Raw genomic sequence first — 13,577 nt, 5'->3', positions numbered from 1 at the left:
GGACCAGATTAGTGTGGGGGCAATTAGAGGGGAGAGTACCAGCCAGCCCATGGGGGGTGTTGCCCTGCTCGGGACGGTGTGTCCTCGGCCCTCGGCTTGGGGTGAGCCGTCATGGCCCTCAGGGTGAGCTCCTCAGTCCCCAGATTGTGCCATCTGACCCCTGGGTAGGAAAAAAATGCCTAGGTTATCCAGAGAATTTTATCTAGGCTACTTTCTGCCACCCTCTCCCCTAGTAAACCTGAAAGCAACACTCCCAAACCCCTTCTATTTGCAACGCACAAGTTTGTTCTCTCTAGGTTTGCTCCCTTTCCTACAGGTAATCTTACCACTGAGTTTTACTTCAGATCTGACCCCAAACGCAGTGCCAGTGACAAAAAGGAAATACAACTGCCAGCTAAAGAAGCAAAGGAGGATGGAACCTCTGGGTTCAACCAGCCATCCCCACTGGACTCACCTGGGAAAACACTTTGCAGTCCAGAGAGGAGCAAATGACAGGAAAATATCTTCTAACAGAACAAGAAGGCAAGCAGCCTTAACCCAAGATCACCAGTAAGGTGATAAAATGTCCTCCCTTTCCCACTTCACATCAATGCCCCTGTTCAGCATGAAGAAGCCAGAGAGTTGGCATCCAGTTCCCAAATCAGTAAGACAGTTGATTTAATTACCATTGGAAAATGCTTGTCATTTTCCTGTAGCATCTGGTCCCCACTGGATCACTTTCATTTCCTTCACCTGCTCCTCCCACCAACCAATTTCTGCAGCTCTGCAACTGCATCCATGTCCTCACCCTTCTGCCCCCAACCCTCACTTCCTTGTACCTCCAATTTGTTTTTTCCCAATAAAAATAAAAAAAATCAGTCCCTTATCTGACATGTCATTACCAAATATTTTTTCTCAGTCTGTGGCTTCCCTTTTTACCCTGTTGGAGAAGTTTTTGGATGTGCATAGGGATTTGATTCTTAGAAGGTCCCATTCATCTATTTTATCTTCTCCTGGTTGTAGACAAATACATTGTTTTCAGAACAGATTTGTCCATTTACCCTCACCCCCTACCCATCAAATTGTACAATCCTATGAATAATCCCTCTCACCCCTGCACATGCTCATCCCTCTTCCCCCCCCACCCCCGATCCTTATACTCATTCTACAATAATGGTTTTAGACAATATTTATTCTTGTGAAACTGAGTTAGTTCATTCAGCATAATGCTTTCCAGTCCCTTCCAAGTAAGGTTAATAATTTACAAAGTCATTGTTGCTGAGTGCTGTGTAGTATTCTATCAATTTCTCAATTGTGTACCACAATTTCTCAGTCCATTCAATTGTGGGTGGGCATTTAGGCTGTTTCCTTATTCTTGTGATGGTGAATAATACTGCTATGAACATGGGTGTACAGGTCTCCGTTTGTGTCTCCATTCTAATTTTCTCAAACGACTCGATGGCACATAACAACAACAACAACATATTCCTGGCAGTGGAATAGGTCATATGGAATTTCTCTGTTCAGCTTTTTGAGGAAATACCAAACTGCCTTCCAGAGTGGTTGTACCATTTTATAATCCCATCAACAGTATATGAGAATTCCGATCTCTCCACATCCTCTCCAACATTTATTGCCTGCTGTCCTGCTAAACTTAACGTCAGTTGTTTTTGATACCAGGACTGAGATGTGAGCTGTGACCTTTGACAACTTCGCCTGCTCTCCAGAGTGCTAGAGAGGGGAGATACCTGCCTGAAATCACAGAACTGCCTTTATCTTCCTAATCTAATGCAATATTTATCTTAACCTAAGTGCAAATCTCATTAGGATCTCAGAGAATTGTCACTCTTTTGAGTTCCATCCTGGGAGCCCCAGTTCCTGTCACTTGACCTCACTGACTCAGGTTGGAGACATTTCCTAAGGCAAAGCTGTCCTTGGCATAATGTCTTTGGTATTAACATCCTGAGAGTACAGGGCAGGGCAAATTCAGACTAAGAGGAAGCTTGGGGAAAAGTTGGGAGGTTTCAGGACCTTGAGTCACACAGAGAATCTCTTTAGGTTTGTAAAATGGAATAATAATATTTAACATTTCTATAGCACTCTGCCAGGGAGCTCTGGCAGCCTAGTGGTAAGAAGCTCTGCTGCAGTCCTAATGGCACACTATTCAAATCCACCAGCTTCTCTGCAGGAGAAAGATAGGCAATCTCCTCCTGTGCAATTAATTGTCTCTGAAAACCCGCTGGAGGGTCAGTCAGCTATGATTTGGTTCCTACTCGATGGTATACTACAACAACATAGCATTGTGCCAGCCCTGGATTGTGACTTCATATATATAAACTCACTTAATCCTCACATAAACTCTGGAGAAAGGAAGGGGCAATTTTTATGTCTAATTTACAGAGGCTTGAAGCTCAAGTTAGACAAATTGCCAAAAGTTGCTTTAGCTTGTAAGTGGTAAAGTTGGAACTTGAACCCAGGCTTTCCAGTCTCAACATTTACAGCTCTTAAACACTGCAAACTCTTTCTCATAACTGTCTAATTATAACCAACTCAGATCTGACCCTTCACTGTGTTTCCCAGGCTGTAAACTGAATGAGAGAAAACTGGATCCAAACTGCCAGAGCGGTGCCACCTTCAAGTTAACAACACAGCTTCCTGTGAACTATTCCACCAGGGCTCCCCTGTGAACCGTTCTAGAAGAAATGTCACTTGTTGACGTGACTGGCTTTCTTTCTTTCTTTCTTTCTTTTTTTGTTGTTAAAAGATTTTATTTCAAAGATTCCCTTCTCAGTCTGTTCTCAAGTGTTAGAAGAAGCTGAACTGTATGAGTTCCTGCCACTCAGTACAGCTTTATGAGGACATAGTTTTAAAAATGGTAAGAAAGACAAAGATGACCATCTACTGAACCTCGGGAGGACCAGAGTCAGCCCCTCAGGCCTGTGGGGTGTTCAGTGGTGGCCTGGCGGAGCCAGTGACTAAAGGGTCCTGGGCCACCTGTGTGGCCAGGACTGAGGAGATCCACCTTCTCTTTAGTGAAAATGCTCCAAAATCCAGTCTTGAAAACCTTTCATTTCGACATCCCCTGGCACTCTTCTACTTGTCTATTGAAGGCAGCTCCCTCTTTCATGGCCAGTTTTAGCAGGCGAAGAGAACAAGGGAATAGATACATATGTGTGTGTGTGTGTGTGTGTGTGTGTGTGTGTGTGTGTGTGTGTACCCTGAGCTGAACACACCTCTTGCCCCCTCTTCTCTTTTCCTGCGCTCTGTTTCCCACTCCACAAAGGTGTCTGAGAGGCTCGGCCAGGCCTCGTCTTCACTGTAGTTGCTGAGGTTGGGGCCAATCACCTGAGTGAAGTTAAGGAACATGTTCCAAGTGTCCCGGGAGATGCCCTTGATCCCTGAGGGGTTCTCTGTGAGGAAGTGGAGCTGCTGGTCCAACACGGGTGGGGTGGGGTAGGGTATTGTTTTGAGTAAAGACTAGTTTCCACAGGGCAATGGCTATTTCCTGCCCTTTTTTAGAGTCCAGGCCAAGCTGAAATGTAAACCAGTAGAGATCCTTGGATTTGTCCTCTTGTTTGGCTTCTATTGATGCTATCTGCACTTATTGCTTTGCAACCATCAAAAAACTCCTTCCTGGTGAATTTGCACATGGTAGCAGCCTGGAACTTCCAAGCCAAGAGCAGCACTTGACACACATGCGGTCAACACACAAATCATTGCAAAAGCGCCCCTTGCCTTCCTCCAAAATTACATCCTCTGCTTGTCCTTGTAGCACCTGAACAGCTCTTCCAACCTCTGTAAGGAAGACTTTTCACCATTGGACTTGGACTCCCTCCTGATATGTCCTGAGGATGTCGTTAGCTGGCAGGCCTTGGTGGCAGCCACCTCCACCTTCTTTTTTTAAATTTCTTATTTTTATTTTATTATTTTTGTGTGAGTGTACCGTCAAATCAGATCTGACTGGTACAGGAGGAGATTGTCCCTCCTTCCCCGGCAGAGCATCTGGTGGATTTGAACCGTGCACCTCTGGTATTATAGTTGCAGCTCCTTACCACTAGGCCACCAGAGCTCCCTCGTCTCCACCTTTTTAGTCCCGTTGATGAGGATGTCCCCACCTGGCTTGCCACAGTCTGGTATCTGCTCCCCTGGGTGGCCTGAACCCCACCTGTTGTGTGACTTGCTGCTGGAGTCACAGTCTCCATTCTTGCTGCCCAGGTTTGGTTGCCAGGCTCTTTGGAGTGCTAAAAACACACTCTTCCTTGTTTCCTGAGGGATGAGGGGACTTTTCCTATCCCCAGCCAAGCCCCCACTCTTGTGCCCTCCAGGCCTACTGGCTTCTCTGGGCCTAAATCTGTCATCCCAGCACCAACCATGTGCCGTGGGCCCAAGTCCATCCATCCCACTAATGCCTACATCGACTGTGCGGGCAGCTTCCTGAGGCGGCCTCAGGAGCACTGAATAATTCAGGCTGTGTAATGGGATAATGAATTTACTGACAACCCAGTGTGGTCACAGTACTTACATTTCAAGAAATACTGACTCTCCAGACCCACTCGGCAGGCCCAAGACATATAATGCTTGTCTGTGCCTGGCTTCCTGGCATCCAGGGCTGACTGGAGACCTGTCTAGTCTTGATGGTTCTTCCAGCCCTTGGTAGTGCGTCTGTAGGGGGAGTGACACCTGGTTGTTATAGGGAGCAAGGTAGAGTAAGACACTCAGAAAAGCAGAGTTGCAGTAGACTCTGTGATGTTTTCATCCAGCATGCCCATTTTAAGAACAGGAAAAGAGGTTGCAGAAAGATGGGCCCATATCCTGTACAATACTCTCCATGTGTTCCAGCATTCAAGACCTCAAAAGAGGTGTTGCATTGGGGAACTCTGCTATCAAGAACCTCTCCAAAGTCTAAAGAGCAAGGATGCCAGTTTGAAGACTAAGGTGCTCCTATTCTAATCCATGGCCTTTTCAATTGCTACCTATGCATGTAAAGTTGAACAATGAAGAAAGAAGACTGATGAAGAACCAAAACCTTTGAATTGTGGTATTGGTGGAGTATTGAATATCTCATGGACTGCCAAGAGAACAAACCAGAGTGCTTCTTAGAGGCAAGGTGAAACTTAGTATCACTTATTTTGGGCATGCTGTCTAGAGGAACCAGTGCTTGGAGAGAGCCATCATGCCTGGAAACAGAGTCAGAGAAAGAGGGAGTCCCTCCAAGAGATGGATCAAACTGTGACTTTGACAGTGCGCTCTAGAATATCAGAGATCATGAAAATGGTGCAGCATAGGACAAGATTTGGATCTGTTGTTCATAGGGTCACTATGAGTCATAGTGGACTGGATGGTCAGAACAACAACCACAACATGTCCTGCACCACTGTCCTATGAGGCTGGGGATCCCAGAGGAGCTCTAGGGGGAGTGTAGGCTGTCTACCTGTGCACCAGGTGCTGGAGGGTGGGTGCTGCCTTCTCACTGGTCACTTCACTGTTGCTGTATCCTCACAACATGGGGACCGAGGAGGTGACCCCAAAAGACTGGAATGGGTGTTTTTCTTTTTAAATAATGTATGTTCACGCCAGAGATACTTGAAAAGCAACGCTCCATCTGTGGTATGGAAATGTGGTCAGACAGTTTATGCACTTGGCTGCTGGCTGAAAGACTGGCATTCAGCACCCACTCAGGAGGCCTGGAGATCTGCTCCTGAAATGTCAGCCGTTGAAAACCCTGTGAAGCACAGTTCTACTTGCATACACATATGGTTATTATGATCAGAACAGACTAATTCTTGTACTACAATTCACAACAATGGATGGTATCATCTGTCTGTTAATTAGCTCACTCATTTCACATATATACACGAAGTGGAGATAAAATTACAGAAAGATAGCAGCATCTAATGTGGGTACTTCTTAAGGTGTTTGATATTACAAAGAATAGGGCCTCCATTTGCTCTTTCCTTTCTTCAGCTTTTATTGATGTTAAGTGCCGTTGAGTCAAGTAGGACTTATAGAGACTCCATGAACGACATACCTGAACCCTGTCCTATCCTGTGTCATCCTAATTATCTCTGACATACGTGAGTCCATTGCTGCAGTCACTCTGTCAATCCATCTTGATGAGGGCCTTCCTCTCCTTCACTAACCCTCTACCTTTCCGAGCATGATGCCTATCCTAGCAATATGCCTGAAATATATGAGATGAAGCTTTGTCATCTTTGCCTCCAAGAAATACTCTTTCACTTTCTTCAAGACATATTTGTTCTTTTGGAAGTGTATGAACTATTTGTTACTCTTCTCCAACACCACAATGCAAAGGCATCACTTCTTCTGCCATCCTTGTTCATTGTTCAGTTCTCAGATAATTAGCAAATGATTGAAAAGACCATGACCTGAAATCAGGCACACTTTATTCTTCAAATTGATATAATTGCCTTTCAGTAATTTGGAGAAGACCCTGAAAGTGGATTTGCTCAATACAATATATCTCCTGACTGATGATACCAAATGTGGAGCCAAGAAGATGAAATAATTGACAATTTCAATCTTTTCTCGACCTATCATGATGTTGCTTGTCAATCCATTGGTGAGGCTTTTTGTCCAATACAATTCATATTAAAGGCTGCAGTTTTTTAACTGCTGCAGCAAGTGATTCAAGGCCTCCTCACTTTCAGCAAGCAAGATTATGTCATCTGCATAATGCAGGTTGTTGATAGATCTCTTCTGACCCACACTTTTCTTCATAGGGTCCAGCTATTCAGTGATTTGCTCAGCATACAGATTAAATAGGTATTGAAAAAGAGTTACAACCCTGATGCTCACCTTTCCTCATTTTAAACCATACAGTGTGTTCCTTGCTCTGTTTGGACAATAGCTTCTTGGTCTGGGTGTAAGTTTTGCATGAGCATAACTAAGTGTTCTTCAACTTGAAGTCCTAAACCCCAGTTTCCTTTGATCTCAATCTCTGCTAATGGTTCCAGCGAGCTGAGACAGAGGTGTTTTACTGGAGTAGGGAAGGGCAAACACAGGGTTTGGGAAGGGTCAAGAGCAGGAGCTGCAGATCTTGGGACTTCAGACTGAGGAGGGTTGAATCCATCCTGGACATGATTATGATTTAGAAGCAGCCCTTGGTCCTTGGGAGTGGTGGGTGGGGTGGTTGGTGACAAGGTCACAGCAAAAGAGAGGGAAGTCTCTGAGACATTGAAGTTGACAGGTAAGTGGAGGAAAGGAGAAGAGAGAGAGGCAAAGACAGTGTAGAGGGGTGCATGGAAGGGAGAAGACTAGAGTGCTCTCAGGTTTCAGGGCTCCACAGGTGTGAGGTTGAGTCTCAGTGCAAACATTATCTGTCATCACTGTTGCCAGATGCTGTGGAGTCGACTCTGACTCACAGTAACCCTTTGTGCCACACAGTGAAAACTGCCCAATTCTGTGTCATCTATTCAGCCTGGTTTCAGAAGAAGCTGTGCAAAGAGGAATACCATTGTTGATGTCAGATGGATCTTGGCTATGGAGTTTGCCTTTCAATATGGTTTTTCTATCATTGATGACTGACTATATGAAAGGGTGAGGCTATGCGAATGAGGAGTGTTGGCTTACCCACAAAGGGATTGGCTATCTACCATTCCATAAGATGATTGGCCAGTCTCAACAATCTACAAGAGGATTGGATAATATCACCAATAAATTAAACAGCTCTAGCTGCAGAATTTTGGAAGCAGAAGAAGTGGCTTCCACTTCTGTAATAGCTTGCCTCCAGATACCCTATGAACCTGGAGAAAGGATGAAAGTCACACAAGTGTTGAGGACTTTCATTCATAGGGTCACTATGAGTTACCTACAACTCAACAACACTTAACAACAACAACAACAGCTGCAGAATTAGAATTCTTTTCCTGTTAGAGAAGAGAGACCTCCTCCAGGCTGGTGAAGTGTAGGACATGTTTTAGGATGGCAGCAGCCACCATAGCTGAACCGGAAAATTGATGTGAGATGAGATGAGAAATTGGTGGGGGGAGTCAATATTGGCAAGACTGAGAACATGAGAATACTTAACAGCTGTAAGGCTCGAGCCTGGGGTGCCTGTATGTACACTTTGAGAGCTGTCTTGACTGTATTCTGTTATTAAGCACGGGATGACAAAACCAAATATTACAGTGAAATGTGCAAGGAGCTGGAGTTGGAAAACCAAAAGGGCTGAACTCGTTCAACATTTCTTAAGCTCAAGGAACTGAAGAACAAACTCAAACCTAGAGTTGCTATAATCAAGGATGCTTTAGGTAGAATATTAAATGATTCAGGAAGTATTAAAAGAGGATGGAAGGAATATACTGAGTCATTGTGTCAAAAGGAATTGGCAGATACAGAAGAATTTAATGAAATAACATATGAGCAAGAGCCTATGGTGATGAAGGAAGAAGTTCAAGCTGCTTTGAAGGAAATAGCAAGAAATAAGACCCCAGGAATAGATGGTATACCAATTGAAGTATTTCAGCTAACAGATGCTGCCCTGGATGTGCTCACCAAGTTGTGCCAAGAAATCTGGAGAACAACCACTTGGCCAACTGACTGGAAGAGATCTGTATTTATTTCCATCCCAAAGAAGGGTGACCCAACAGAGTGTGGAAACTATAGAACAATATCATTGATTTCACATGCAAGCAAGATTCTACTGAAGATTATCCAAAAATGACGTGAACAGCACATCAGCAGAGAACTGCCAGAAGTCCAGGCTGGGTTTAGAAGGGGTCATGGTACTAGGGATATTGTAGCTGATGTTAGATGGATCTTAGCTGAAAGCAGGGAATACCAGAAGAATGTCTATCTATGTTTCACTGATTATGCAAAGGTGTTTGACTGTGTGGATCATAACAAACTGTGGCTGACTCTGAGAAGAATGGGAATCCCAGATCACTTGATCGTTCTAATGCAAATCCTATACTTGGACCAAGAAGCAGTCGTCAGAACAGAGCAAGGGTAACACTGCATGGTTCAAAATTGGGAAGGGTGTACGCCAGGGATGTGTCCTATCTCCATACCTTTTCAACGTGTATGCAGAACAGATTATCCGAGATGCTGGGCTCTATGAGGAGAAGTGTGGCGTCAGGATTGGTGGAAGATCTATTAACAATCTGCGTTATGCAGATGACACAACCCTGCTTGCTGAAACTGAGGAGGACCTCATGCACTTGCTGCAGAGGGTCAAGGACTGCAGCCTTCAGTATGGTTTGAGGCTCAATGTCAAGAAGGCAAAGATTCTCACCACTGAACCAATTGGCAGCATCAGGATGGAGGGTGAAGAGATTGAAATTGTTCACAGCTTTAGTTTGCTTGGCTCCACAGTCAACACTCTTGGCACCAGTAGCCAGGAAATTTAAAAATGTATTGTGATGGGAAAGTGTGCTGTTAGGGACCTTTCCAGGGTACTGAAGAGCGATGGTGTCTCTCTGGAGACTAAGGTGTGTCTGATACAGGCTATGGTCTTTGAAATCACTTGTCATGCATCAGAGAGCTGGACAATGACTAGGGAGGATACAAAGAGAATTTATGCCTTTGAGCTGTGGTGCTGGAGAAGAGTATTGAATATACCATGGACTGCCAAGAAAACAAACAGATTCAGCCTGGAGAGGGCTAAACCAGGCTGCTCCTTGCAGGCAAGGATTCTGGGGTTTCGTCTGACATACTTTGGACGTGTTGTAATGAGGGACAGGTCCTTGGAGAGGGAGAGGGACATCATGCTTGGAAGGGTGGAGGGATGGCACAGGAGAGGAAGACCCTCTATGAGATGGGTTGATTCAGTGACTGGGGTGATCAGGATGGGTATGTCAGAGGCAGTGCGATTGGCACAGGATAGAGCAGGGTTTAGGGCTGTTGTACATAGGGTCGCTATGAGTAGCAAGTGACTTGATGGCACATAACAACAACAGAAACAACCTTTTGACTTTCCCAAAATAGTTCTCTGTAGTCTTCAAGCTATCACATCGGATTTTGGACCCTCCAAGGCAGAAAGATTGGTGTTGAGATGAGTAGAAAGAAGTATGGGAGTGGGTGGGATTTGTCTGACCTCATGGGAAATTGGTTTTGTGTTATTGATGCTGTAGACAGAGACCATTTCCCTTTGTGAAATTGGTAAAGGTCAGATATGGTGCTCCCCACCTGACTCTTGCTCTTTTTACATCGGCTGAAATCAGAGAATACCAGAATGATGAACTTGTGTTTGCTTGACTTTGACAAAGTATTCAGTTGTGTGGATCAAAATAAAATTTAGGTACCAATGAGAAGAGTATGAATTTCATAACATTTAATTATGCTCACATGGAACCTGTACCTAGAGCAAGAAGCCGTTGTTCAAACAGAACAAGGAGCTACTGTGTGGTTTAACATTCAATGAAGGCACAAGCTAGTGGTGCTCAGCCCTATCCCTTGGCTTTGGTGTTTTGCTGTAGCACCAAGTAAATGAACAGGCATTTGACTTTGTAAGAATATTAAGAATTGTAAGAATAGAAGGCTTGGTAGTGAACTGTAGTGGATGCTCACAACAAAAGGCACTCCTGCCCATTCAACTACCTCTTTGGGGCAAACTGAGTGGTCTCTTCTGGAAACAGAGCCTCAAGGAAAAAGGGGAGCTGTGTATGCTTGCATTTGTGTCAGTCACCCCTGAGAGCCTCATATCAGATGATTCCAGGTGACCAGACAACTGGATATCTCCCTTGATGGAAAGTGTCCTCCTCAGACTAACAGCACTATCAGAGAAACACATTATCATATATTCCTTATCAAGAGTGTGGTCAGGTAGGGCTAAAGAGGACTTCAAAAGACCTTTCAGAAGGCAAGGAATTGTGGAGCCTCTTATGGGGTTAGCAGGGGGAAAGCAGCTATTTCAGAGCCTGAGAATGGAGTCCCCTGTATACTAGGCATTTAGGGAGCCTTTCCGATGGAATTCCTGTAGACCCAGGATTAGGGAGGAAGACAGGGACAAAAAATGTCTTTAGACTAAGGACAAGACAATTAAAAGAAAGATCACATAGTTATGGAAATATCAGACAAAATAGATTTTAAGACAAAAAGATATCCTTAGAGATACAGAGGGTTATTAAATATTATTAAAACTGAAATAGAGTATAGAGAAAGTATAGTCTATAGAGACTTGTGTTGTTAACACAAAGGCCATGCTTTTCTAGTGGTTTGAATCCATCTCCTCTTGTGCAATTCACAGCCTTAGAAACAGACTAGAGGGTCACCTATGAGTGGGACCTGACTCAATGGTAATGAGACATGTTTTTAAAACATGAGGTTTAAATTCACAAGGAGGAAATAATAGTTCAAATGTAGAGATGTCGAGTTGAGTATGACTCATAGTGGCCCTGTGAACAACACATCTGAACCTCAAGCTCAATTGCTACAGTCACCACCTGGTTGAAGGTCTTCCTCTCCTTTGCCGTCCCTCCACCTTTCCAAGCATGGTGTCCCTCTCAAAGACTAGCGTCTCCTAGCAACATACCTGAAGCTTCATCATATTTGTCTCCAGGGAACACTCTGGGTGCACCCTTTCCATGACATATCTGCTTGTTCTTTTGGTGGTTCATGGGACCTTTGGCCCTTTTCTCCAGCATCACATTCAAAGGCATCAATTCTTCTTCTGTCATACTAACCCATTGTCCAGCTCTCAAATTCATAGCAAGTGACTGAAAAGACCATGGCCAGAATCAGGACACTTCATTATATTAAAAAAACCAAACAAACCCCAAAAACCCAACCAAACCACCTACCACTATCATTGATTCTGAGTTAGGATGTCCCTCCATCAGGTTTCCAAGGTTGTGAATCTTTTCTCTTAGTTAGATTTGGTCTATTGTAATTTTTTCTTCATTTTTTAAAAATTAAAATTTTTAATTAATTTTTTAAATGCAACATATATAATTTTTATAGTACATTCTTTCTATTTAATTTTCCCCCGTTGATTCATTGTTGCACATTTTCCTCCCTGCCCACCCCCCCAAGTTTGTTTTTCTCTTTGAAGAAAAAAAAATTCTTTTATTGTGATACAATTCCCCCAGTCCACAATGAACATTAATACACATTTCTTTTTCTATAATCTTGTCATGAAAATTATACCTAGTCCTATATTCCTTTTAAACAGTTTTCTCCCTCATCTGTTTCAATGCAGTATCCATTATTTATCCCCTCTTGTCTCAAGTTCCCCCTAACCCCGATGTCAGTCCCGTTTTACAACAATGGCACTATGCAGTATTCGTCCTTTTGTGACTGAGATATTTCACTCAACATAATGTCCTCTAGGTCACCCATTTTATATAATATTTCACGACTTCCTTGTTTGTCAACGCAGTGTAATATTCCATTGTGTGAATATACCGCAGCTTCTCTATCCATTCATTTGTTGATGGTCATTTGGGTTGTTTCCAACTCTTTGCTATTGTGAACAAAGCCATAATATATATATCTGCATATATCTCCTTGGGTGGCAGTTATGATTTCTTTTGAGTATGTTCCCCATAGTGGAATTGCTGGGTCAAATGGTATTTCTATTTGCAACTTTTTGAGAAAGCACCATACAACCTTCCATAGTGGTTGCACTATTTTACACTCCCACCAACAGTGAATAAAGGTTCCAGTTTCTCCACAACCTCGCCAGCATTTGCTGTTTGCTGCTAAGTTGAATTTTGCTATTCTTACTGGGATGAGATGATACCTCATAGTTGTTTTGATTTGCATCTCTCTTAAAGTTAGGGATTTTGAGCATTTCTTCATGTGTTTGTTTGCCATCTGAATGTCTTCTTTGGTGAAGTGTCTGTTCACATCCTGTGCCCATTTATCAATTGATAGATCAGGGTTTGGGGCTGTTGTACATAGGGTTGCTATGAGTCGCAAGTGACTTGACGGCACATAACAACAACAAAAACCAACCTTTTGACTTTCCCAAAATAGTTCTCTGTAGTCTTCAAGCTATTACATCGGATTTTATCAATTGATAGATCAGGGTTTGGGGCTGTTGTACATAGGGTCGCTATGAGTCGCAGGTGACTCAATGGCACGTAACAAAAACAACAACAATAATATCAGTAAGAAACAAACTCATGATTCATTAGATCATTTAAAAATAATCCTCTAAGTAACTCATGGGTCAAAAATATTTTAATGAGCTCTAGTGTATTAGGTTGGAAGCAGGAATGGCTGCCACTTCCTAAACAACATGCCACTGGAAACTCAGCAAATTTGGATAAATGACTATAATTATAGAAAGACTTGGAGCCTTTTGTTGATAGGGTCACTATGGGTCGTGCTCAACTCAACGGCAGTTAACAACAACAAAAACAACAACAACAGTGGGTTAGGTAGTGAGGACGGCACAGAATAGGATAGGGTTCAGATCTGTTATTCATAGGATCACTATGAGCCATACTTGACTTGATGGCACCTAACAACAACAACTATGTTAACAATTTTAACATAAATTATGTTGTTGTTGTTGTTATGTGCCGTCGAGTCGTTTGCGACTCATAGTGACTCTATGCACAACAGTCCTAAACCCTGCTCTATCCTGTGCCAATCGCATTGCCTCTGACACACCCATCCCGATTACCCCAGTC

The 13,577-nt window shown here is 43.4% G+C and overlaps 1 pseudogene; it reads right to left on the bottom strand.

The window, feature by feature from the left end:
* LOC102851119 overlaps nucleotides 1-13,577 on the bottom strand; it is a 105,457-nt pseudogene that overhangs the window by 1,880 nt on the left and 90,000 nt on the right.

Source organism: Elephantulus edwardii, unplaced genomic scaffold (assembly GCF_000299155.1).
Source record: "Elephantulus edwardii isolate Elephantulus edwardi_28Jun2011 unplaced genomic scaffold, EleEdw1.0 scaffold00058, whole genome shotgun sequence".
Lineage (NCBI taxonomy): Eukaryota > Metazoa > Chordata > Mammalia > Macroscelidea > Macroscelididae > Elephantulus > Elephantulus edwardii.
Note: the sequence above shows the minus strand (reverse complement) of the source record. Positions and strands in the feature narration are given on the sequence as shown.